Raw genomic sequence first — 6,009 nt, forward strand, 5'->3', positions numbered from 1 at the left:
CTCCCCCTTCCTCCCCCCTCCCACATTCTCATGTAGCCAAATATCCGTATCTTGACCAGGGTGGAGACAAGTGCGTGCAACAAAACAGCGCATGGGCTTCCGCACACGGTAATGAAATTTAAATATTGATGACGATAACAACCGACAACAATACCTGCTGATCACTGTTAAGACGACATAATTATAGCCACTTGTTTGAAAACACGGCACGCACGCAAACTCGTACACGGGGCAAAAACATGCTACACGTTTCAGAATTTTACGTAGAAATTTTGAACACGGCCGTATTCTTCTTAAGAACATCGCCATAGTTCAAAAATGAAAGAAAAACAGCTCTGCTATCTTTAGTTTTTATGGTATTTGTGTGAGTGTGTGTGTGAGTGTGTGTGTGTGTGTGTGTGTGTGTGTGTGTGTGTGTGTGTGTGTGTGTGTGTGTGTGCGTGTGTGTGTGTGTGTGTGTGTGTGAGTGTGTGAGTGAGTGTATGATGTCACTGCAGATCTAGACGATATTAGTGTACTGCGTTATTTGGGAATAAACATTGCGATACGAACAGCAACAGGTGGCCCGGGTCTTCAACGTGAATCATGGGACACGTTTAAATATTAATGAACGGAAGGAGCATCGAACAATGCACAAGGACTTTCAAACGGTGTTGTTTCTTTTATTCAGACAAATAACACAGTACTCCACTACAAGTGAGGAAAGTCGTGTAAAGTGCCTTTCCCAAGGACACAACGTCGGGGCGCATGTCCGGACATGTCCGTATGTTTTCAGAGTGTAGCCATTCTTGTCACCATGGCGACGAAATGACGCCTGCCACACCGCGGGCTACAATAAGTGCCGGCATCTGAAATATTAATGACATTAATGCCATCCCCACCGCGGCACAATACACGGGTTACCTTGATGTGGTGAGTACCGTAATTTCCGGACGAGCTTCACAATACGACAAGATAATTTGAAGCGTCTCCATGGCAACGCCATGACGCACGTGGCTCTTCTTTGTGTCGTCGCAACACTCCCTGTAACCATGGATACTCCCTGTAACGGTTTGTAAATTGTTACAGTGTTTCGTAAGGTGTATCGACGGGTATTTCACAATATATATATTTTTTGAAGCCGGTATTGCACTTCTTTGTAAGGGAATTGGAAACAGTGAAACATCCTCATGCATGTTGACTTGCCGTTTCAAACGAAGAAATGGTGTTTGGTCCACTCTCCAAAACATACACCTACACCACAGCCCGCTTCGGTCAAAACCCAGAATTGTAAACCAAAAGCGGTAAAACACAAAAATTCTAAACGACACGTGACGTCTCTCTTAACTGCCAAATTGTGATGGATGCCTATTTCGTATTCTATCCCAAAGACATAATAAGAGCCCATCGTTAGCTAACATGACTAACTCTATACATACCAACTAAGGTAAGGTTAATTCCCACCAGTCCCAAAGGTGAACTAACTGTGCACGCCGACCTGCCTAACTGTGCACGCCGACCTGCCTAACTGTGCACCTGCAACTGCTCGTTTTCGCGATGATTAGCGAGAGTGGGGTCGTGTGGCGTGACGGCAGAGTGCTCGACTCGGAACCAAGAGGTCCCGGGTTCGAGTCCTGACATGCCACCAATCTTGTGCCCTTGGGAAAGGCACTTTACACGACTTTCCTCACTTCGCTCAGTTGAAAATGAGTATTGTATTGTCCCCTGTGTTGGTGGCGGCATTAATATAAGTTGAATGAAAATCTTAAGTGTGCCGTCACCACGTCTTGTGATTAGATGTTGGAATATATAAAATTAGCGAGAGAGGGCGGAACTCCTAAGATCAGATAGATGACAACGGGGCTAGTTGCAAACACAGCATCTCTGCAGGCATGATCCAAGTTATACGTGTTTTTAGGCTGTTTTTATCAGGGTTTCTCTTTTGCAATGAATTTTTTTCCCACCTAGGTTTGGTGAGGGAAAAAAGTCAGTACAAAAGCGAAACCCTGATAAAAACAGCCTAAAAACACGCTATAGCTAAAAATAACCCCAAACCCAAACCTCTGCTTGGAGAGTAGGTTATACGTGCAGATACATTCAGTGTCTGTGTGTACAATCATCCGTTAAACTGTTGAGAATTGACAGCCTTTCTGTGTTCTCTTTTCAAACTTAAACTAACCCTATAGTACAGGATGCAACGTTTCCTTCCATTGCCAACCCTGTGTGTTCTGTATGTATGTTTGTGTGTTCTGTATGTATGTTTGTGTGTATGAGATGGAAGATCTGATTTTGTTCTTCCCGCCGCCGCCTGTGTTTATGACGCGGTTCTGGAACAATGAGGCCGCCGGGATGTTCCATAGCGACGCGCCGACCCGTCAACACAACCGCCTTGATGTCACATCGAACGGCAGCAAAAATCAGCCGCTCTTCGCATATACGATGGCGTCGCTAGCAAAGCTATTCACCAGATGTCTGTCCCTGTCATCACAGGTGCTGCCCGCTAGGGGGCTCCACATCCCCGCAGAAGGTCCCGGCTGGGACTTCATCACGGTAAAACTTGCCGCCAAAATCTTCTGTTTTCTTCCGTGCTGAACGTTGGTTCAGATTAACCCTGACATTCGGAAACTTTAGTGTACTTCTACCGTCCTGCTATCTTCCGTGCCAGCAAACAGACAACCTGTTAGTTTGGGATGTTGTTTACTGTTTTTATCAATGAACGTTGTTCGCTATCCTTCTGTGGGTCCTTTGGGGGTAGAACTTGTAGGATTTTGATTGAAGTTTTCCCCAAGTGTTTGTTTGTTTGTTTGTTTGTTTTCTCGGGAGGTCTTCAGAGTCGAAGACATTTACGGTACTATAAACCTGGTGGTGTCGGTACGTCCGTACGGTGTCTACAAAAACTACCTGAATCTGATGTTTTAATCTGCGGACGGTTTGATGATAGAAAAGACGTTTTTATTCCCGATCCTGTTGATATTTACGGGAACGGTTGTTGTTCCTCTCCGTGCGGAAGGGTCTGGGGAGGCTGGGGAGACAGATGCCGGCACAAGACCAGCCGAGCCGCCGCCGCCCCGCCCGCTCACAGTCCGGCTTCAGTGTCAACGCCATGCTGTACCAGGTTTGTTTGTTTGTTTGTTTGTTTGTTTGTTTATTGATGAAATTTAAAACTCAAGTCAGTCTGCTGAAAAATTTCCAGGGACGTCATGAGAGTCAGACAAAATATGACAATATAGTAGTAGATAGAAGTCCTAATAGATTCCCAAAACTACAGTCCTAGTAAATCTGCCTGGGGTCACAAATACGCTACACGGTTGTAGGTTTGTTTGTTTATTTATTTACTTGTTATGCTACCTGTGTACCTGGGGAACTGCACTGGGAAATAGAAGATGTTGAGTTTTGTAAGAAAGAAAAAGCGAAAGTGTTAAACATGAATACGGCCCGCCAGGATGTCTTCACAGACGAAGCGCCGACGTTCTAGAACACGCGTGGTGTTAAAACAGCTGTGTCGACGGAGAACTTCCCAGAGTAAATACAAAATAACAATGCTTAATTAAGGTCACAAAATTGGCAAGAAAGACTTTGTTGGTGTTAAGTAGAGTATCTGAGTAGATAGATGTTTAGCGACTTGTTCTGGTGTCCCCCCAGGCCGCCTTGGACGGCGCGGAAGACGCCCTGAACGTGCACGGCGACCCCACCGGCTCTGCACTAAAGCTGCTGGAGGCAGCGGAGGCCTTCAACGTCTCGCAACCAGCAAACTGGTGCCTGAAGGTACGGCAGGACAGGAGCCATGCTCAGGCACGGTTCTGGATAGCCCACACGTATCCAGAACTGTAACTGTGGCAAATCTACACTCTTGGATACGCGAAGAGTATTCCGAACCGTGCCTGATCCTAACCCTTCTTCTACCATTCACTCTGACAATGTTTCTTTCGTTCTGTTCTTCTGCGTCTTTCCTTCTACACGTCTTTCCTCCGTAGCCAAGTCCTGACGTCAGTTTTACCCGCCCCCCCCCCCCCCCGACCGGGGTAAGATCTCCCAGGAGTACCCAGGTCAGAACGTGGAGGTGTGGTCTTTCCGCAACGGCAAACTGGTACAGAAGGTCTAAACAGCGCACAGCGCCGTGCAGGGCCGGTCATAACATCTTACCGCTCTGCACACGGCAAACGGTCAATAACATCGACACCGTACAACGACGGGCGAGCAACATCGACACCGTACAACGACGGGACAACAACATCTCACACCGTACAACGACGGGACAACGACATCGTACACCGTACAGTATGAATGGTATGAATGGGTGAGTGGATGGGTGAGTGAGTGAATGGGTGAGTGGGTGGGTGAGTGGATGGGTGAATGAATGGGTGAGTGAATGAGTGAGTGAGTTAATGGGCGAGTGAATGGACGAATGAATGATTGAATGAATGAAGGTGTGGATGGATGAATGTATGAAGAATGAATGCACATGGATGGAGGAATGGATGATAAAAATACAAAAGCCAAAAAAATTATAAAAAGACAAAATGCAAAAAAAATCTGGATCTCTCCATAAAGGTTAAAACTACATGTTTCACCTTTATGCTGTAACTAACTTGACGAAGGACCTTTCTGATCCTTCTAAGCTATTGAAGGTGTCTATTACTAGCGCACCCTCAGAATTCCCTGTTTCTAAACAGGTTTGGAGAAACCCTGGACTTTTCCTTGGTTGCGAGAAGATTATCTTGTTTAAAAAACTTCTGTAGTGAAATACCTGTATGTCAGGACCGACGAAAAGTAAACGAAAACCTTCAGAGCCCCCCCCCCGAGACAGAGCCCCCCCCCCTCCCCCAGTTTTGATAATAATTTGGGGGAAACCCAAATCTCTTAAAATTCTGAGATGCGAATTTCAAAGGTCTATATTTCATCCATAAAGACCGTATTAAGGTACTCGTATCTGAATATGGATTTTTATTTTATACCCCCAAAAAGAAACAGCAAATTTGGAACGTAAATTAGAGGAGAACCTCTCCTGTGCTTCTTAAAAATATATGAAGCTGTACTGGATCAGAGATCGGTTTTCATACTGAATCAAATTTGGGGACATCTCATTTTTGGTTCTAAGAACATTACAGTATGTTCCCCAAACCTCTTAAAATTAGACAAAAATTTAGACAGTCTTTATTTCCTGAACACAGGACAGTGCTATGATGTACAAATGCCCATTGAAATATCTGTATGTAAGGATGTGAAATGCCCCACAAGGAAGCAGGAAAGTTTGCACACAGATTGAGTGACAAAGATTAAGTGTTGTAAAGAACTGTATAAAGTTAACACCTTAACCAAACCTGAACCTACATATTTCATATACATTGTACAGCTATTTTTACATCTTTATTTACTTCATATTTATGAGGCAGAATGACGGAAGTAATTTTACAGGACTGGTGACAGAAAGCTCAAGTGTGTGTTTATTTTTCATGATGTTTAATTTGATGTTGAGAAAAGTGTTGTTGGAGGCGGGACCAAACCCGGCGGAAATCCCGCCTTCTTCAGGCTTCTGCCTCCCCAGTCAGGAATAATGACCCACCAACAACCGGACAGCGGACACAACTCCACCTCTTGTCACGGGCGGTCTTTTGTTTAGTTAGTGACTTTTTAAATTAGATTTTTAAACTTTAAATTTCTAACGCATAAAGTTGTGACAAGGGTCATTACTTTAATAAGTGTAATTAATTAGTTTTAAATTAGATTATTAACGTTAAACATAATTCTTGTTTAACATAAGTTATTTTATGAATTTTCTAATTAGATAGTATGTAAAATTTTAAAATTAAAGCTTTTAAATATGTTAGATAAATCTTTTAATGATATAGATAGATGCTAAATTCTATGTTTTTAATATCTAGTGTTTAAAATTTATTGAAAATGTGTGAAAATTTGCAGAGTAACATTTAGTGTCCAGTGGTTTTAGTTTGTTGAGGTACACCAGGTGTTGAGGTCCGGACCTGTACCTGTACAGGTACACAGCCCTACCCACGTACCCTCGCCTGCAAC

This window comes from Branchiostoma belcheri, unplaced genomic scaffold, assembly GCF_001625305.1.
Source record: "Branchiostoma belcheri isolate BF01 breed outbred unplaced genomic scaffold, Haploidv18h27 scaffold285, whole genome shotgun sequence".
NCBI classification, from domain to species: domain Eukaryota; kingdom Metazoa; phylum Chordata; class Leptocardii; order Amphioxiformes; family Branchiostomatidae; genus Branchiostoma; species Branchiostoma belcheri.